This window comes from Pempheris klunzingeri, chromosome 2, assembly GCF_042242105.1.
Source record: "Pempheris klunzingeri isolate RE-2024b chromosome 2, fPemKlu1.hap1, whole genome shotgun sequence".
NCBI classification, from domain to species: Eukaryota; Metazoa; Chordata; class Actinopteri; order Acropomatiformes; family Pempheridae; genus Pempheris; species Pempheris klunzingeri.
Window position 1 is genome coordinate 30308505 of NC_092013.1, and position 22246 is coordinate 30330750.

Consider the following 22246-nt stretch of genomic DNA (forward strand, 5'->3'; position numbering starts at 1 on the left):
CTGCAGCATACACTCAAACTTCACTTGGGTACAGCTCATTCAGAAATTCAATTTAAAATGAGATAATCCTCAGCGCTCTCAAGGAAAATGTTTACAACATCTTTAATTTATGACACAGCTCTTATCTGCCTCAAGCAGCGATCACTGAATGTTATCTGACCGCTACAAGATGGAGGTCTGCAGCCGTATCGTGTCAGTGGAATTAAAATAACGCTCTCTTGACCTGCTGCCCCCCCCAAGGCAACACTGGACTGAATGAGAGGAAAGCAGCCCCCCCCCCCCCTCACTGTCGGCTCTGAGAAAAGTGCAGGTGGTCACACACTCGGTTCACGGCCCACATAAAAGCTCAGAATGTGTTTCTAAAGGACGTGCTCACGTGGTCCCTAAACATCTCCTTCAACCTGTGAAGATAAATGTTAAAGCACTGCAGGGGGAAGAGAGCTGAGGCACAGCCGTCATCACCTGAGGGACAACCAGACTGCTGAGGAGGCATGAACACTGATTTACACTTTTTCCACCATTTGGCAAATATGTTGGCTGCACACAGCGTGAAGCTTTTAATTGAACTTTGGGCACGTGGCCCATTTCACCAAAAACTCGTCTGTTACTCAGTCTGTCAAAAACGGTCAATAAGCCTCTAACCTGGCACTGGCTGATAGAAGCAGGCCAACCTGCCTTTAGCTGATACCGGGAGCTTTATTCCCTGGGCTCTGAGTCAGTATGGAAACCGATGCATTTCTGTGTATGGTTTTCTTACAAGTTGCCATGGTAACAGGTGTCCCTATCTCCACACTGATCACTTGGGCATCGATGAGGAGCTGTCCTGGGCTGATGCATTGTGGGGCTGTTTACCGCAGCACGCTGCATGGACATGTACAACGTTTATTTCAGGTCACAGTTTGGGAATTCCATCATAAACTCTGTCTGAACTCGGCGTGAAGCTGAGCGCTGTCGCCGGAGATGTGACTCGCACTGTTTATGACCTGTGACTGCAAATCAAAAACAGGCAAAATTCCAGCAAAGAAATTGCCCACATTTATGTGCAATTCTCCATTATCCGTGGCACTTTAACGGGCTCCTCAATTATTTCCAGATTGGTGCTGACAGGTGATTTATTCAGCGGGGCACACTACAGAGGGACCGATCCAACAACGGATAAAACCTAAAAACAGATGAAGAGGGAAACATCTGAGGAGAGCGGCACACACTATGTGCTTCATCTGAACTATGCAAGTGTTTAATATTGTAATGGTGGTGCAGCTTAAGAAGTGTCTGCGAGTAAGTGGTTCCAGGTCTTTCAAAACAAGTAAAAAAGCAGGCCGGTGGGAGGCAGAGCTGAGTGCAGCAGCCCTGTGAGGACGGGCAGAGCTCAGGAGACACAGAGAGAAACCGTACCAGACTGTCATCCAACTCTCTCAGCCAGACTGCCGGCCATCAGAGCGTCACAGATGGTGCGCTCAGTGATCATGGCAGTGATCAGGGGATCTCTACTCCTGATTAGCACACCTACTGAACACAATGTGCACAACAACGTCTGTTCCATCTCCGGCTCCACAACATCTACACTGAGCACACAGATAGCATTTTTACAGGCAGTGAAAGTAAGCAGACACTCCCTGTGTCCTACAAGACTGCACAAATCATCGAGTAAAATATTCTTGATTTAATTACAACCATTAATCTTCGTAGAGCATTTGCACATCGGTGAGAGCGTGCCCTTATAATCCGACACAGTTCAAGTTCAAAATGTGTGTGCAGTATAATCACTTTAATCTTCAAAATGATTGCTTATTATTATTAAGTGTGACAGGAGGTCCCATTTTTAGATTAAAACTTGAAACCTTGCTGTAAATGTGTCAAGCTATTTCTGAAAAACAACAGAAGGCAGAAACTCATTTCAGCACATCAAAGAAGAAATGGTGGACCAGAATGTGGACAACAGCAGAGCAGCTCCTCCACTCTCTTATCTTCTCTCCTGTAGACAAGTTCAGATGAAGAGTCCGCTTAGACCTCAATTTAATCATGTTTCACCCAAGAATCAATAAGCTATTTCCCCCAGGTCACTTTTGCCAATGGGAAAGGCCTCGACTCTATGGCTGTTTAGAGTGTGTACACAGCTGACAGAGAATACGGAGGCAAACATGAGCCTGAAAATGAATTCATTAAGATAAATGCAGAGTCTCTTAGTAAAATGTGTAGGCATGGTAACCAGACCCTGAACACACAGCCTTCCAAATGGCTGGAGGGATCAGCGCGCACACACACACACACACACACACACACACATATAAATGCGAGACCTGCTCACACAAATACACACTGTGAACCTGAATCAAATCCCCTCCAGAGAGGGAGGCTGCGCTCACCGAGGAGCCGATCATCTCCATCAGTAGCAGCAGCACCGCGCCCTCCTCAGCATTATCATACCAACAAGTGGGATTAATTATTTCCGGAAAACAAGCTTTTTTTCCACCTATAGTCCTGTGACAGGGGAAAGCAGGCCTGATCGTTTAGCAGCACGTCCACTCATAATAAGCAGCAAGGATCCGACAGCCTTTTAAGGAGTGTCCTGCTGGCCACCTCTTCACACACAGCTCAGGGTCAACCCTTTAGGAGCACTGAGGCACAGCAGCCCGTCGCGCTACGCAGTTAATCCTCCTGCAGTGGAAAATGTCGGTGGGATCCGTCTCACATGGACGCACAGCAATAGGTGGGGAGGCAGACAAATGTTTGAGACGAATTAAAGATGTGTGTGTGTGTGTAAAGGGTTGGGGATATTGTGTGTGTGTGTGTGTGTAGTGTGTGTAGTGTGTGTTTTTACACAGATATGCTCATCAATATGGCCATGCTCATTCACTGAGCACTGAAAAAGAGCACTGGCACGTCTGCTTCAGTGTGTGTGTGTGTGTGTGTGTGTGTTACTTTGCCTTAGTAACAGTGGGAAATCCTTGATTCTCCAAAATGGACCTTAAAACGTGTCCATACCTTTCTCAGCTGTCTGGCCCTCTGATGGGACGCGTGCAGTCCTGTTATTCTCAGAGCATCTCTTCATAGCCAATTAGCTCATGTGAGGTGTGGAAGCCCAGAGGCACGACTGTATACAGCACATCAGGAAGCGTCCTACAATACAAACATCCCTTCTGGCTCCAAATGATGGATCGTGCTTATCACTGTCTGGTCATGTTCTGAAGTGTGTGTTCCAGGAATATCAGGTACTGTATGGAGTCCTTGGGGCTCAGGGAAGTAGTGGCATAAAAAACTTCAAATCATTATAAACAGTTCACTGTGTTGGGGGGGGGGCAGATATTTGCCCATGAAAGACACAGACAGCTTAATAAATAAGATATTTATGCGTGAGCGTAAAGCAGCACCTGGTGACAGGAGTGACTCACTGGCTGGGTCATTCAATGAGCGTCATTAAAGTGGCTGCTTTCCATCATTATTTTACTGTTTATGTGCACCAGCGGTAAGTAAAGCATAAAGATATAACTGTGGAAAAATCATTAAAGGGCAATGTAACTACAGGACGCTGCTGGTGTGCTGAAATATCTATCTGTCTCACCAAATCAAGAGCTTAAAGCTCTCAATGCTCCTAAGAGCTGGTGCCACTTGAAAGGATGCTCGAACAAATGAAACAAATGCCTGCTGCAGACTGAAACACGAGGCACACCCAGAAAGTTATCTTTTCACGACTTGAAAGGACACATGGGGCATTAAAAATCAAGTGAAAGGGGCTTTTGGAGTTGGTGTCTTTGTCAGGCCAACATCAAAAGCTCTGCCTGGAGACAGAATATAGCTTTGTGTTTTGTGTGTGTGGGTGGAAGTCTGCTGTTTGTTGTACTAAAGTCACACAGAGAGCTAACTGCTGTAGTTTTCCCACATATCGACATTTATTGTTATGCCAATTTGTAACGTAGCCTGACAAACACTGTATGAAATCCACTTCCAATATTACAGTATGAACACTGTTTTTCATCCACAGTCCCCACACACGCAAAATGTCTGATGCAAGAAAATGTTGTCAATTGCACTTTACAGTACCTGAAGAGAGGACAGCACAGGACGCTCTTTACATTAGAGAAAGGAAGAGGACAAAATGGAAAACTTCCACAGCAAATTTAATACAATACAGATGTTTTTTGCAATAATTTTTCACCCATATTCTTAATCACACTACACACAGACAAGCCCTTCGACTGTTAAATGTGTGTGTGAGAAAATATTGAGTCTTGACTTGATACTACAGAGCTCAGATTAGAGTTTGGGCCAAACAAAACGTATCTAGAACATCACTGTTTAAAAACTTCAGTGTCCATATCAGCACTCTGTTAGCACACATCAGCTTGTCCATGTCGGCTGCGTGTCATTTAGCTGACATTGACGCTTATAGCAGCCCTCTGTAGGCCAATCAATACCATTTGTGTCCACATTATGGGTCGTGAGTGGTGAAATTGGCTGCAGTTCTCGTGTTTCCATTTAGCAAACATTAATGTTGTTCAAGCAGGTTTTCAGCAAACAAAAAAAAAGTAAGCTATGCAGCCTGAGTAAAGCCAAGCAAAACATTCATTTCATTCTCAGTGCTGCATAAAGGGTCTTAACCCTGTGGGAGGTAGCCAGGTAATACCGCTACAGTTCAAACGAGCAAAGACAGAGTTAATTCCGGCCTCAAGAGCTATCAAGTGGTTCGAGCAAAAGGAGATTGTGGCCCTCGGGTTCTGAGTATATGTTAAAGTACTGGCACAGCAGCGGCTGCTATGCTGCTGTCGAGCATCGGCAGAGTGGGATCACATCTAATTAGCTTAATCAGAAAATCAAACGAGGATAAGGGAAAGAAATGCAGATAAAGATCATGAGTGATGGCATGCTATCTGTGTCTACCGACTCAGCCTTGGAAAACAAAGGTGTGTTGTAATCATGAATGCGATACAGAAGTGTTTTGTGGTTTGGACCACATCCAAGAAACAGGTCGGCTGATGGTGAGCCAGGCATGCAGCATGTTCAGGGCTCCGCGACAGGCCATCCAAAGGCAAACAGCACGCAGCTCTTTGTGACTAAAAGGTACCAGCAACCTCAATCACATTACTTCCTTTGATGCACGTCAACAGAATAAAAGCAATGTGAGCGATGTGATGGTGGAGATGAGGTGTACAACCAGTATTACACTGCAAAGAACGGTGGGACAATGACAACAAAGGTGGGGCATCAAAAGGGATGATGATGTTGTCTAAGCTGTGTTAAGAGGTTTTTGTCATGATGCAGGTCTTATTCATTATGTTTTATTCATTCATTTGATTTGACCAGCAGCCTTTAGACATGGTGGGAAACGTGTGCACTACTGACTTACATTCAATAAGTAGTCTGTTGTTTTATAACACAAATTCTGACATTTATTGGGATTTTCTTTGAATATTGAAAAATATGTTAAAAATGACAAAGTCAAAAACTAGAAATGCATCGATCCTACTTTTTCTCCCCTGATACTGACCCAAAACCAGTGCTGTTCTCTCAGAATTTGAAATCTGTATGCCTGACCTGGACTCGTTTTTACGAGGTAACATGAGGCCAGAGATTTCTGTGGAGTCAGAGACAATGTGAGCACCCAGCCTTGACTGAATGAATGTAACTGATAGTGGAAACACAGACTTTGACACACCTGAGCACAAATGTTGGCAGATTTGAGCAACTAAGATTTGTAAATTGCTTAAATGATCCAGTGGTATTGCTTGGGGAAAGGCATGGGTGATTTACTTCGCTAGCTAAACTAGCACTGATGGCAGCTTGTCACTCTGTTGTCCTGGCGTCGCACAGCCCATTTACACCAACGTTTACCATGTGCTCCTTATCAAAACATCAATAGCATTATTGACACTGTCATCTTGGGAGCTTCCATCTTCACTATGCCTGTTTGAAACAGCTTTATGCTTTGGATCATCTGGATGCTGGATGGATGGATCAGCGTCAGCGACTGGTTTGTGGACTGCTGTTTGAAGTTTGGTATTTTGATCATTGCCATTTTTTTTGTGGAGCCACAAGTGACGCTTCATTTTTTTTCTGCGTCTGATTGTTTAGGTTTAGGCATGAGCTGCCTCTGATTGGTTAGTCAGCAGGTAACTCCACCCTGACGCCTCCCCCCTTGCTGCTCTATTTTCCTCTAAATGGGACCATAATTTACTAAATGAACATCCTGCTGTGTTGAAGACAACTGTAAAGCTAATAGATCAAGTGAGAAGTCGACTCATTTCCTCATTGACTTCCATCCAATCAGACTTCTGTTTAGAGCCAGTGGAGTCGCCCCCTGCTGGCCTCACTGTTCAGACCTGGGTGTAACCTCTTCAGTACAATGTATGATCGTGACGTGACTTATTGAAAATGGAATCAGGAGTTGAGAGAAAAGTTTGATTTACTCTGTTGTCTAATCATTCAAACTAGTCAATACAACATTGACGCCGTCCCACAAGTTGATCAGAATCTCACTCAAGAAATACCTTTTGAGCAGTTGACAGAATATCAATCCAAAAGGGCCTCGAGGCTGGAGCCTGGCTCTGCAGACTGCCTTCCAGCACCCATGCAGATAAGGAGTAATTGCTTTACCAAGCAATCACTCAGCCCTGCCTGCCCTTCATTTATTTGCTTGCAGAAAGTTTCTCCAACACAGAGCCTTGTGTCGACATCATTTACATGTGGGAGCACACAGTTACTGGAATTCAATATTACCCACTGGAATGGCCAACAGTTCCAGTGACAGCACCTGTGCTATCGGCCTCATTACTGCCTCTTTCTTCCCTTTAACCAGTCCAGGCAGTCCATGACTACTCTGATGTGTGGGCTGCTGTTGTTGTTGTTGTAACAAAACCACACTATGCCAGTAACTTTTTTTATAGATATCTGGAATGTCACGGTCCATGCTTGGGTCCAAACAGAGGTTACACTGACTGCAGTCATTGTGAAGAGAAGAAACCTCAATGTTCGGTGTGACGTAACATGTTTGCGTGTATCTTCAGGAAGGAAAATGGGGGATTTAGATACTCTGTTCCCCAGGAAACCAGCAGTCTTGTTGTCATATGTGTCATGTTCTGTAATGTGTCTGGCTTTTTCATGCAGTCCCCAGCCCCAGCCACCATTAGGGAGGACTATGCCATGTCGTGACATGGGAACCCTTATAAACGTGTTAAGAGCCGGAGGCATTAGCATTTTGGACGCTACTGAATAGAGGCATTTGTTCCTCTTCCTGTGCCTCCCTGAAAGACTCTATTAAAGGGAGGTTTAGGAATTGCTCTGTTTTGGACAGCATGGAGAGAGCATTTGACAGAAGATTTTCCTAGAAACATTTTGTTTTTATTCAGTCACTATGCACAACTCTTTACTTATATAGTTATTTGTATTTCAAATATTAGCCGAAAGCACAGTAAAAATATATAGTAAAAGTGTTCACTCTTTCCCTGTCTTGTAAACATCTTCACAAAGTTTCATTAGACACTGATGTGTTCTGGCTGCCAGAGCCCGTATCAGTTTGAAACGTGGAACACAATTACAAACACTGTATATTAAATATCGTTTTTCCTATTGGGTTCCTGTGTGACAAATAGAGCAAGTCAATAAGAGCAAACTGTGCTTCATTTATGACCTTTTCGAGCTGTGACAGAGGACAAAATCAACCACAGGTCCAAAACACAACATGTGTGCCTTCAACAGACCCTTTTTCCATATATTGCAGATGTAAGATGCCTTTGAAAATGGACGTGCTCACTGGATTTCACCCTTTAGGAAGCTGGTGATAGACCAAACAGAATTCCTCTCCGCTGCTGGCTCCATTAACGAAGGATCTGATTAGCCTCTGATTCTATCTCATGCTGTGGTCGCAGCAGGATCTGTGGTCAGTCAGAGACAGGCTCTCCACTGTCTGACATGGCAGCTTTCATCTCAAAGCCTTTAGAAGTTAATGTGTTGTGTGATATATTTAAAGCTACTACATCATCCATAGCACAGATGCCTCAGCCCTGGCTGACGATGGACTATGGTTGGTGTTCAGCAGCATGCCTACACCTCTCATCATTTGTATTCAGTATCACCAGTTGTGTGCAGTGTCTGAGAGCTCATCCAGACTGAGGTTAGTGAAAAACAGAACTGATCAAAATGCAACTGAAGCACATGTGATCGGTATCTTGGCAACCGTTTTGAGGATGCATTTGTAAATAACAAAACTATCACAGGATTTTGAGATTAAACTACATTTGAGCGCATCCTTCTGCCAGCAGACGTAATTATGTGTTTTTGGTTTTTCCATTTCCAAAAAACTCACAAGATTACCCTCATTGGTCAGGAATCAATGGTAACCACAATGTGAGTCAGGCTGATGGAGCTCAGAGCTGACATTATTGGCACATATTGGCTTTACAAAGACAGATTGGTATCATAATACATGTGAGTTGGTAGAGCAGCAGATGAGCACATGAAGGACACGTTTATTCTTTAGCTGTAAAAGATCCCACTCCAGCGCTGTCTTTATCGCTGCCCTTCCATAATCAGAACTGAAGACATATCAGCTGATTTATTGTACTTGGAACATTTCTTTCCTGAAAATCATGGTCAGCATTGGCCTTCCTAGAAGTCCTGTTTTGGTCAGACTCCAACCAAAAAGCAGCACTGGGGAACCCAGCCCAGGCTCTATTAGGGGGATTGATCTTCTGCAATATGAGTATTGATCGGCACCAGGTAGGACAGAGCTCAGCCAAAGGGCTAATCGTCATCAATGATGCCCTATTTGTCAGAATCACAGTGGATTCAAATCATCAATCACACACAGTATCTGGGGAGAAAATCCTGATAAATCTGGCCAAGCCAAGCAGAACCAACCAAGTATTACCTTTCTGTATCCCGTTTGGTTAAACCTTACAAGTGGCTTAAACAGAACACAATAAATCTATGAGGCCATAACAAAACATAGAGTGTCTGTCGTGACATCAATTAAGCAGCGTGTTCAGTGGCGAGGACAACAAGGAACCACGCTGATTTAATTCTCCCTGTGATATACAGTGAATATACCCCACGCTCTCAGGGGAGTTAAATTACTGTGAAAGCTTATTGATTTGTAAAGTGTGCATTTGGAGGAGGGAGTGATTGTGCCTAAAGCCAGGGAAAAGGCCAAGCACAGTGACTGCTGGCTCTTCATTGGGATGGCTGAAAATCTATACTGCCACTACAAACACAACAGAAAGGGGGTTAGACTGGGTCCAACTTTGCATGTAATTGGAAAAAGATGGCCATGTTAAGAAGACTGGAGAAACTGAAGAAATAAACCAAATTGATGAATGTGCCTTGTCATGACCCTGTATTGATTTTCAAATATTGCATTTTGCCACTTTCTTAAAAAAAAATAGAGGTGATAAATCTTCATTCTGCTGAAATATGCATGCAGACATTCACACCTTTTGATGCACGGATATGTTCCATTTGAAGATGCTTATATTTGAAATCTAACAATGCAATTAAGAGTCCAGGCAAAGCACATCCACAGCACATCAATTTCACCAGCCCCATCCCCCAGTTCAACACTGCCACCACTGTTTGTCTCCATGGCCGCTCCCCCCTTCTCAATATTGAAACGAGTAAACAACACCATCTTTTCCAGCCGTTAAACGAGGATAAACGAGGACAAACTCTCCAATTAGCCTCCTTTGATGATTCAAGAGTGGTTGGAAGAGGACGTCACCACTAATGCAGCCGTGGTTCCCCACAAAGGTTCCTACTGCCTACATCCTGCTTTAGGGCAGGAACAGAAGCCACGGACTCATCTCTTCTGAATTAATTCACATGTTCACACTCTCAAGTCTCACATGAGCCCTCTGAATGTGCCGAGGCAGCAGAACGAGGACAGCCATTAGTGTCCACAGCAGTATGGCTCTAATGATGATGGCTGTGGACTTGCTGTGCTCTGCATTCTGGGCTCCTGAGCTCCTGGCTGTGGTCAGACTGGGATGGATTCCCCAACATGCTCCTCTGTAGATAGTGGCCTCGCTGCCTTTACGAGACAGGAACCAAATGGCTCAGAACAACGTCCCTTTTATGCACTGAAACACAGGCGGCTTTGATCAAACCTGTTTTTGCTGTTTCTCTTCCCCTTTCATGTGAATGTTTTACACTGCTGTTTGAGTCCTCAGCCTCACATCTCTTGTTGTAACAGTAAGCAGTCTGTCCAAAGGAAAAGCATCTACAAATTAAGCAAGAAAGCAGCAGACTCCAGTGGCCAGTGCTGCCTTCATGCTAGGAGCTGTGCACTGACAGTGACAGAGAAGCAAAGCTATGCCATCAGTTTAATGGCCCCACCTCCTGCTTTAACACAGCAGCAGGAAACTGGAGACATGCAGACTTATAAATCAGCCACTGTGTGGGGGGGAAAAACCATTTTGATACCATTTTCACCACGAATTGAGCAAAACAAATCTCCCCTGATTCCTGTTGGAGCCAGTGTGGGCTCTTTTCAGGCTGAGCATCATAATGGAATCCCCCACCTAGAGCTACGCTCATGGTTGGTTTCACCAGTATTGGCCCCCATTTCACAATTCACAGAAAAGAGACAGACTGACGTGACTCTACTAGCAATCAACACACTCCCAGCAACAGTATGCTCCTCCTGCTACATACAATATGAATCACCTCACACACAGTCGCAGCACACCACATGGATATCCACATAGCCAGGGTTCCTCCAACTCTCCGCGTGGAGTCACAAAGTGGTCCAGATCTAGATGATTTTTATTTTATACATTTTATGATCTCATTATTTGAATCACTGTTCTAGAAAACTACGAGGAGGATTTAGATCAGAGCTCCAACAGCAGCCGGTGTTAATGAGTGTCAAGTTGACTAATACTGTGAAAAAAGCAATTAAGCAACCTCATCAAAAGCCACAAGTTGAGAAAAGACTGAAGGAATGTGTTAAGTGTCATTGTTGAATGACAACATATTTGAATTATGTATTTGAATAGTTCCCAATTTTCCCACTGTGTGTTGAAACTGCTGTCGCACATGAAAGTGCGAGCAGCATCCCGGTCTAACGTTACATCTCCCTGATGCAGCAGATCAAAACACCACTGCTGTGAGAGCTAGAAAAAGCCCCTTCACTCCACTCTGATGCTAACATGCCTCTGTCAACTTACAAACTGAGCATCAGTCTCTCTTTGTGAAGTTAAGACACACTCCCACACACACTGGGGAGGACTCGTTGTATTTGAATAGTTCTTTACACTGTGGCCATGTAGCGAATGAGAGGAAGGACGCTGTTTACTTCATGACTGAGATAGTCAAACCAAACGAGGAGCAACTTCAGCTTCACAGGCTTGAAAAATGAGGGCTGTGTAAATGGATAGAAAAGTGTCCACTGTTTCAAAATCTGCATGAAGGGTCTTTGAGAGCCAGCAAAGTATGTCCGTGCTCACTGAAAGGAATGCAGTCTGCTCTATTGAGAGGAGGGAAAGTGTCTGCCAGTGGCCTGCCCTTCATAGAAAGACGTAAAGCACAGGGTTAATAGCAGCGCTTCTGGCACACTTTGGACCCCAGCTAAAATCCCATCACACCGCAGGTGGTAAAGAAAAAGAAGGGCTCAAGTATTAAAGAGGCCTCCGTGTGTTAGTAATGACATTCGACACGGTCCACCAGAGGAAGACCTGCCTGTGACCTTCAAACTCTCCACACCTCTTCCACTGGTGAACCACGGGAGGAAGTAAAGCCATCTGTAACTTTGGTTTGGCTGCAAATGGGGGACCGGGGCCTGCTCACTGCTCAGGGATATGATCCAAATGTTTCAGCAGCAGGTGAGTTACACCACACAGCAGTGCCAAGGGGCCTATACAGCACCAGTTCAACAAGAAGACAAGGATACACAGCCTGGGGGAATCTGTTGTGGACAGACCTCCATGAGGGTAATGTTGGCCGGGGCTTCACCCACTTCACACTCTGCAAAGTATAATCACAAATCCATGACACAGGGTGCAAACTGTGGCTCAGCTGGCGCAAGTAGCTGTTAGAAAGGGATTACTGAGGTGTAAAATAGTTTCAAAACAGGAGGTATGAATTTGTTATCTATAGCCGGGGGAAGGCACACGTGAATTCATCAGCTGTCAGGAAAGTGACAGGCCTCAAGGCTAATGGTGTCAATTATTTGTGCTTTCTGAGGTGATTTCTGCAAACAACATGTGTCAAACTGTCATCCCACGAGCACCATGGCCCCCTAAATTATCATGCCCCCTGCAGAGCCCGCAGTCTCTTGGTCCACTGTTTTAGTGAGGTGAGTAAATCACAGGAGTGACATCACCATGACTTGAAAAGGCTTTAGATTAATAAATGTAGTTTTCGAGTGAAAACATATGCTTAACAGGTGCTATTCCCCGTTTACTGGCACTGGGGGGCTACAGGGGACGCTGAGGCCTATTTTAGCACATGCAGCAGCACGTCAGTTTGCATTATAAGTCAATCTGCAATATAGCGTCGTATATGCTGTATACTGACATTGCTCTGCTGTGGTATTGGCTGTATGGTCTCCAGTCTGGTTCTAATAAAATGTTCAAAAGGCCTGGAATGTTTTGCACTTTCTTTAACTTTAATTTTCTCTGTTGGTATTTTTCCTTAACTGAAATTAATTCATGAAAAAAGCCATCACGCATGGCTGACTAAAACTTAATCTGCACTTTTGAGTGAATTTGTGAAACACAAGTGGTCTGAGGCTGTGTGTGGACACCATAACACACAATGAAAAAAGTTAGACCACGATTTCACTGAGTAATAATCCTGCTTCTGTTATCGTACTTGTGGCAGATGCAAGAGAATTAGAGGCAAAGCCAGTGACAAAACTCTGTCGCTCTCTCAAGAAAATAAATCACCACTGCAAGAAGTCAATTTAAATGCAAATGTCAATGTTTAAGACAACGCACTGCCGACAGTAGCATATCTCAAGGAGCTGGTGCTTTAGTGAAGTGGTACGGCAGAGGACCACCCTGACGTCCTTACCGGAGAGACGGCAAGCTGCCTGTGGCGTACAGCACATCACTGGAAACCGGAGGGGTCAGCAGAAAGCAACAAAGGCCTGAGCATCCATCCAGACGTGGAGTTACATGTCACATGAAGACTGATGGGAGCGTTTCCAGGCTGAAGCCCAGGATATGAAAGCAGGATTTCTCCAGGATCACCTCTATTGATCTGTTTTTGTTTCTCAAAGCCATCGCTTCAAGCCTTTAAGCCATCTCAAATTGGCAAAGCTCTCACACTGAATAGGTGCAGGGTTTGTTCACACACAGGCTCAAGAATTTTGATAGAGCTTCTGGCTCGGGCTAAGGTGGATTCAGTTTTAACCTGACCAGAGCCTGAACTGCTGCAGAATGTGACGAACCCAAACCACATCTAACCCTGATTCTTACAACAGCCTCCAGATGTGAGCTGTTGTACAGTTTTATTTCCTCCGTCTGTCCTCTTCTCAAGCTCTTTGTTGGTGTTCTTTAACCATAAAACAAGGTTTAAAGGAAGAATAACGTGAGTGCAACCCTAGACCAGCAGATTGTACATCGATGAATGTATGCAGACAAGACATGACGACTTAATGCCGAGCTGTAGGGCACTATTCTTATCTAGACAGTATTTGCTCTCCTTAGTATCAGCAGGATCAATCTGAAACATATCTGAAATTCTCCAACACAGGAAATTAGCATTTGGCTGTTAATCATGCGTTGCCTCTGTGTTGCCTCTTCCATTATTTTTCCAATGCCCCTCCCTTTAAGGTTGTTTTCTCTTATGTTGGTTAAGTTTACTGTATCAGATATTCTGTATTTGTCTGGCTGCTCTGGAGAAGCACATAAGTTCACACAACGCACAAAAATACAGCGTTTTCTCACACTTGGGATCATGGCCAATAAAAAGACCCTGCAGCTGTACATCTGTAAGTGAACAAAACATGGGTGCTATTTCAAGACCAACCACAAAAGACCTGTTAGCAGGAAGTCTGGCTGTGAAACTAAGCATTTTACCAGTGTAATCTAGTTCCTACAGTAGAGAGACAAGAGACAAATACAACATTCACAAAAAAAACCATTAAAGTAAAAACACTTTGGAAACTAAATACTGCACTACGCTCTGGAAGAAGGGCTCCGAGCTACTCTCTCACAGTGTTTTCATGCCGTTCTCTGAAAGGAAAATAATTCCAATTATAATGGAAGCTAAACTGGGTGGCATTTCAGAATGAGCCCCACATGCAGAATTAACCATAGTCGAGTAGTTGTGTTCAGGAAAGCCTGAGTTACACAGTATTACCACAGCCCTCTTGTGTGTTCGAATGAGTCAATTTGTGACTAAAATGCTTAGTAGTCTACCACCAAGCTATTTTGTTGAAGCCTCAACATCATAATAGCTCCACCTAACTGGAGTGAGGCATAGTGACTACCATCCCCTGACACTCATTAGGCCTGCGCTGTAAACCGCAGAAAATGTTACAAGGTGAGGTCGTTTGCAATCCGATACGAGGACATAAAAATGTGATCTGCAAGAAGTTTTGATTCCTACCCCAAAAATCTGGAGTTGTAAAAATAATGAGGTCAGCAGGGTCTGTAGTTCATAGCTGGTGGTCTGTGGGTCACACTTGTAAAAACGGAGAGAGGAGCTCCCCCAAGCTGATGAATTAATTTGGATTTATACCAGCTTGGCAAGATTCTTTCACTCAACATTTGCCCTGTGTGGGGGTGAGTACATTAAGAAATAGACATGCTGAGTTCTGGCTCTTTATAGAAGGCCCTAAAGGGAGACTGCAGAAGCTTTCAGAACATTTAAAACTGCTGAAAATTTGCAGAAAAGAATGAAGTTCTGACACATAAACAGAGCCACTTTGTACTTGCAGCAGAATACTACTGATGTATCTAATGGCCAATAACAGAACAATGCTGCAGTGAAAAGTTATCTTCGTTGTACATTGTGACTAAAGGGCTCTAAAACCCTGTATCCCCATTGGGACGGAAACATAAGGTCTTTTGCTGTCGCGCAATCCCCAGCTATGATCGAACCTAATTGACAAATTGGGACAAATGAATCGATGCAACTGCTGCAACAGAAAACAAAAAAGGATTATACATCCTGCTCAAGTGTTAGCCCAATTAGAAAATTGACCACTCAGCAGAACATCCTCTTTGTTCCATGATTCAAATCACACTTGATCTGCTCTCTAATCCACCATTTCGAGGATAGTGCTGTGCTTGACTCCAGGCCTCAGCGGGCCGGTAAAAAGGCTCTTAGTATGCAGAGGGGACACCAAGCTCGCATGTTGACACCAAATCAACATACGGGGAGCTGCACTGGCTTGCGGCTCCCAGCAGTCCACTTGCAGTACCCAGCGGAGCGCGACGCGGTGTAATGAGGTCCCAGGGGACGCCTCTGGACATCGAGTACACTGACACATATTACTCACCTATTTCTAGGCACCTTGCTACGGCACTTAGGGAATACATTATTGTCATTTGTACTTCAAAGAACATCAAATTTGTGACAGCAATTTCTTTTCGGAGTAGAGAGAATTTAGGGTGTTTGGTAGTGACTTTCTAAAGTTTGGAAGCTACTATGAGATTTTAGCTTCCGCACAGTGACCTTTGTCATAGCAGACATTTTTGCATGTGATTACTCTGATTACTTTGATAACATTATACACGATGCCACTGCATTAAGGTGAGGTGGTTCAAGTCAAAATATTTGCTGTGAAAAAGGTCTGTTTGTCCTCTGATCAATGGATGGAAAAGTCAGTCCACCATTCTGGTCCATACTGGAAGTGGCTGGATCACCATGAAGCTGCCATTCACGTTCCCCAGATGGTAAACCTTCCTGACTGTTCCTCTAGTTCCTCTGCTGTGACGTTGACATCAGCGGTTTTGCTTTTTGACTTTGGTGCAGTCATTGATTCCCCGCTCAAGATGTTATTCTCAACTTTATTGATACTTCTAACTTTTCATCTAGTGCCACCATCAGGTCAATGGTTTTACTTTGGTTGATGATCAGATATCTGCAGACCTAACAGTATTCCTTTCAGTACTGTACATTTAGTTAACTTGACATTAGGATGGTGATGGTGGTACACCTGCAAAACATCAGCATGAATGCGTTGTCATTTTTTCGCTCTAAGCACCGCTGAGCCTAACTGAACCATCACATTAGTGCTGGCGTGGCTATAAACTTTCGGTTTCTCAACAAAGATTTGGTGCTTTACATTCTGATACAAAGTATTTCTATCCATACCAAAGAGGTATAATGGATCCATGACTGTGGCACCATGGGAACAATAAGAAGTCTAAGTTGTTTGTATAAAACAAGTCATCTGGAGTGTGGGAAACTGGGGACGTACAATTCCACCGAACGAACTGGTAAAAAGCACCAGCATCACAGTGTGAGGCGTGGCTGACTTCTGTCCCTGGACGTCCTCTGTGTCCCCTGCCTGTCACATATGTCCTCCCTCGTCCTCTGTGCCCTTCACTTCCAGGTCCCAGGGGTCCCCTTGCAACCTTATCCATGCAGCCACGCACAATACCCTTCATGGGACACAAAGACAATGATACCACGCTCCTCTGTTCCATTCTCTACATTTGTCACTTTTATTCCTGCGTTCTTTGTTCTTCTTACCTCTGTATGCATGAGTTATCCCAAATTGAGCCCACAATAGAAATGGAAATGGATGCCCTGCATTCTGGGGACTTAAGGGCAATAACTTCTTATTCTTTAAAGCATAGTTGTCATGTTTGTTGCCCCTTGGAGAATCTTATGGTGGTGTTGCCCTTTTCACCAAGGTTTTTAACATAAACACTGAATTTAGAGAATATGTGATTCAGTGGTGCCGTCATAAATCTGTGCAAGCTGCAAGAATCAGGGCAATACTGTACAGAAAATGAGTTTGAAGCTGACAGCTATTCACAGTGGGATTAGAATTCTGCTCATAAAACATCCCCTTGTTGGTTCTATTTATTGGTCATGGTTCTCATGTGAGCATAATCTGAAGTAATTAATTAAAAAATAAGCGTTACAATTGTAACGTCATATGAGGCTGAACAACAGTGCATATCGCTGTCTTTGCACTGAATCCAATAAATGGAAAATTCCCGTGACAAACACATTCACAAACAGCCTGGAGGAAAGGATAATAACACCCGACGAAGATGTGTGGAAATGCTGCCGCTTGGACAAAACAATGATGAGGCCTATTTCTTCTGAATGATGACATGTAAACATGACATATTGTGAAATACATGAAGAGCACTCCAGTCATGTAGCTGGCAGAAAACCACAATCGGTGTAAAATGTTCCAGCTTTGTTACCAGAGAAAGGACAAAACTGCACCTCGAGGCGGAGACACATGCATAGCACGTTGCCAGTTTTGCCCACTGACCTCTCCTCCTTCCTGTCAGGAAAAGAAGCACTGAACACACGAGATAACGCTGACCTCACTGCAGGTTCGTCCTTCGCTACTAACTTTACTGATTAATTGTCCGTGCAGCACGAGAAGCCATTGATCATGTTCACCCAATGGCCCCAACGATGCAGTGGCCTATTAAATAAGAAATAAACCTTGATTCAGATGATCAGCACCTCTTATCTCTGCAACCCCCCTGTCCTCCATCCCCCATCAGAGGCTGCTCGGAGGGAATCGTTTCCAGCACTCCTCTATCTCTCCTCTGAACCGGTCACAGGTATGCTAAAAAAAATCTGGCAGATAAATATGCACACTCCAGAGGAAATGAATATTTCATCTAACCAAACACATTTCCAGAACATACTGGCTAGAAAGTGCCTTTCCGGCTGCTGTCACCGGTGACAAACATGAAAGAGGAGGGCTCAGGCACGGCGACGCTGCAGCACTCTCAACTCTGCCTGCAGCACCGGGAGCACCAGTCGTCACTGTAATTGCTTGTAGTGCTGGTGCCTGAGCTGAACCTCAATTAGGGCCTGGGTACTTGCTAGGCTCCACACCTTCCCACTGCATCTGCCAGCCACCCCATGGAACTCAGTGTAACATCTCAGCATAGCACAGGTTAGGTTTACACTTTGTATCCATGGATCAGCATACCTGTTCACACAGTGGTAAGATAGACTCTTCCTAGAGATCACTTTTTTGCATTACCACCAAAGACGTTAACGATAACAGCAGCTAAAATGGGCAATTAGTCTGATACAGCGATTCACTCCTGCTCACTGTGGTTAGGCTGCCTTTTCTAATCTCTAATAGCCATCTGATACCCCAGATTCCATCCAACAGACTGAATTACAGCCTGAAATTGCATTGCTGATGCCGATAAGAGATGCATCTACTACAGACAGTGCACAGATAAAACGCACACAAACATTTTAGAGCAGTTTAAAGGCACACATTTCCAGACAGAATGCATCAGATACCAAGCCTCCTGAATAAAATACAGTACAAATCAGGCTGTAGTCTTCCCCAGCTCAACTTTCACCCCCATATCACTGAGGCTGGGGGCCTCGGCCGCTCTGAATCCTGATACACGCATCTCTTAGTGTGCGCCGTGAAAGGCCAGGTGTATAAAGTGCAGGCACAAAGAAAGGGCTCTCTGTGTGCCTCCTTTTCACTCTCAGCCCGTACCCTACCGCTCATGGACACGGGACAATAGAGCGTGCACACACACTGCGAGTGCAAACATCTCCTTGGCAAGACAAACACACACCTACAGCATACAAACAGGTGAAGACAAACTCAGCCTGCCTCTGTCTTTTATTTCTTCAATGCCCTTTGTGCCTCTGAAAATATTGCTAGTTTGTGATGTTTGTGCAAAAGATGAAAACAACCCAGCAAGGTGTAGACTCAGCTGTTTCCATCACTTGTCTGTGTGACTGACTTTCATTCCGTGTGCAGCAAAGAGTCAGATACCACACTGCGTAATGCCTCATTGATGTGCAGGTGGAAGTTTGTCTGGCACTGTCTCCGGCGGCTTTAAGACTGCTGTGGATAAACCTCGACTTAAGAAGTCCCACCTTGATCCCGGGTTCCTGAATAATCATCCACTCGTTCTTTTCAAAAGTAGCAGAAAGAGTTGGTGCCTCAGCATATCTAACAATGACCTTTCTGAACTTTTTCAATCAGCTTTCAGCGCCTGTCAACGCCACTCCACTTCTTCTGATCTTCTCCTTACGGTGGTTTCACATTCCACCTCTGTGCTTCTTCTTGTGACACCATAGATAACGTCTTTCTTATCTGAAAGAGTATCTTAGTAGTTATAGTAATAATACATCAAACTTTTCTGATGTGAAATATGGAGTACCTCAGGACTCTGTCCTAGGTCCCCTGCTTTTCTCTTTTCATATTGCACCTCTCGGCCAACTGATTCGCAGTCATGGGATTAATTCCACTTGTACACCGATGACAACTCTGTGATGTGTCAAAGTTTGACAGAGAGACAAGAATCTTCTGGTTACGTTTGATGCTAGCCTCTCTTTTGATCAGCATGTTAAAGAAATCACCAAGATGGGCTTTTTATCTAAGTGGGCACGCCTGTCTGATCTCCCTCGACCCTACAGGGCTCCTGCCTGTCCCCACCATTAAAGCAAAGTCAGCGGGCTGCAGGGCCTTTTCCTGTCGTGACATCTTCCTCTGGAATAACCCCCCGGCTGACATCAGACAGTCTGACTCTGTTAAGGCCTTTGAATCACAACTTGAAAATCATCTTTTCACCTTAACTTTCAACTGGCTGCTTTCTCTTCTATCCATCCGGCAGGTTGGTCTCAGACTAAATCTATCAAGCCAAGAACTTATAGTGCATGCTTGTTCTGCCGATGAGAATAGTGTAAACTTCCTGAGAAGCACTACATGTCTCTGACCATTAGTTTGTTTGTTTGGGAGCATCCCCTCTCTCTCTCTCTCTCTCTCTCCTAATTTTCTCCTTCCTGTGCTCTCTTTTCATTCAGGTTTCTGTGTACTGGACTGTCATCCATCGTAGGCCGTCTCTCTCTCCTGGTGCCCCGTTCCTGATGTTTGGATCTGGACCTTCATCTTCTCAGCCCCTCCTCCTGTCTCTCTCTCTTTCTCCCTTGTGTGTGTGTGCTGTCCTTGTCTCTCTCTCTGTGTGAATGGGACGTCTGTCCCCTTCCCATCTATCTAGAGTTTTGTAATGCTGACTGTTCACACTTTTCTGAGATATGCTGTTGACATTGTAAAGGCCCTTTTTGAGTCATTTGTCACTTTGGGCTATATGAATAAGACCGACTTGATTTACCAGTCACAGTTACTGTAACTGGGTGGTTCTCCACATATGAGCAGAGATTTGTTAGTGGCTGAGTATGCTGGCCACCAGCACACGAAGGAAGAATGAGTCAGTCTACAGCTACAAAGAATGTTCTGTTTCCTGCATTTTGTAATCTAAATGATTAAAAGGATGAAAAAGGTCCATGAAATGCGTCAGGTCGGAGCTGCATATTAAGTGGTGAGAGGGCTGGCTGACATGGACCGGCTGGGAGATGGTCGACACTTTGCTTGTCCAATTACTGGCTCTGGCTCAAATTGTTTGGTGAGAAGCATTCGACCTACTTCTGGACACAAAGCACCACTGCCCTGAATACAGAGAGGCTGGGGACCACATGTGATGACAAGTGCCATTAGCGGCTCTTGTTTTTGGCCTAGAAATTAAATTCAGGCAACTCACCTGTCGTGGGATAATTCTGACTGTGAACACTGGAGAACCTGCTGCATGTGCTTACGGCTCGGCCTGATGGGATGAACAGGGAGCAGCATAAAGAGGATCTTGAGATGATTAAAGCCACTAATGGCAGTCTGACCTTCAGAAGGTCTTTGTGTTTAACATTAGGCAGCAGCCAGCTCAGTATTAGGAAGCAGCAGCATTGCTAACACTAATACCAGTGCTGTTAGCTGGTGGGGGGGTGTTTACCACCAAAAACTGCGTAACAGACAATGTAGGCCAGGCTGTGAGCAATAAAAGAAAAGCATCAAAAGAAATACATAAATTGTAAACTACGAAACATGTCTGTGTTTCCTGGGATTCCCTCAAAGGCATAATCTGTAACGAGACACTACACAACAACACCGAGCAAACCAACATTTGGATTTACAGCACTTCCACACACTGTGTGATACATTTGCATAGCTTGTAAATATTCATACTGAGGGAATCACTGTGTTAACCACGTGAGATATATCTATAGATGCAACACGTCAGACACACAGGCGTAATGCACAACTGTTCCAGCCACATCCTCATCAATTACCAGAGCTATAGGTAACAACAGCAACAACAACAATCTCTGACTGAAATGTCACTGTAATGTGGTTTTAATCGCACTCATTGAAGCCTCATCAGTCATTCTAATCTTGTGTCATGCATGCTATACGCTTGTGCAACAGAAATGCATGTAATGAGGAGCAATTTCCTAAAGCGTGGAGAAGAATTAAAGACAGAGGATGTAATCTGTCTTTAAAAACAACAGTTTTTTCTCCTCTGAAATGCATTGTTGGTGCTCAGTAGAGGCAGAGGTGTCAGCTGAGGGGAAAAAATGCATCAGATATTCTCTTTTTCTTAGTCTCTGGAGTAAAACAACCTTTCAAGGCTGTTTCCAGCGCCACGTGACACCACTTACCTTTTCACAGTACAAGAATAAATGTGCTGAAATGGCACTTGCAGTTTCTCTACATTAAAACACACACACAGAATATTAGTGAACTCCAACCAGCAGCAGGGCGTCTGCACACATGTGTGTTCACCCATCTCCCCTACTAAACACAACGCTCCCTGCGCCTGTCTCACCACATGCAGGAGGAAACGTATGCATTTCTTGCCAACAGAGGACAAGATAATGCCATTCACCACACTGGATGACAAGGTATGATTCACTCGTGCGGTTCAGTGTTCAGCATGACAGCCGGAGATAAGCAGGCTGAGATCATTACAGTGTGATGGCCAGTGTAGTGGCAAATAAAAGGCACGGCAGAGTGTGATCTTATTATCAGGCTCTCCATAAATAAGGAAGCATGAACCATCTGACACTGACAGTGATTCACGCTCATCAGCCCTACTGCCCTTCACTCACGTGGCTCATCTCAAACACTGGGAGAGCTCCACCACCAGACTTTGTGCTAAGAAGTGGGCTGTTTGTGCCTCTGCCAGGGGGGTGAACCTGCCCACTGTAGTTCAGTTCAGCACATCCCTGATGGTGGCTGGACTGTACGTCTACTTATCATTCCCCTCATGAACAACTGAAGGTATTACAGCAG

General features: G+C 44.5%; 1 protein-coding gene across 1 annotated transcript in view; it reads right to left on the reverse strand.

Moving 5' to 3' along the window:
• Positions 1-22246, reverse strand: part of chl1b (cell adhesion molecule L1-like b) — a 60860-nt gene that overhangs the window by 38299 nt on the left and 315 nt on the right. The gene's annotated exons all lie outside the window — the stretch shown is intronic.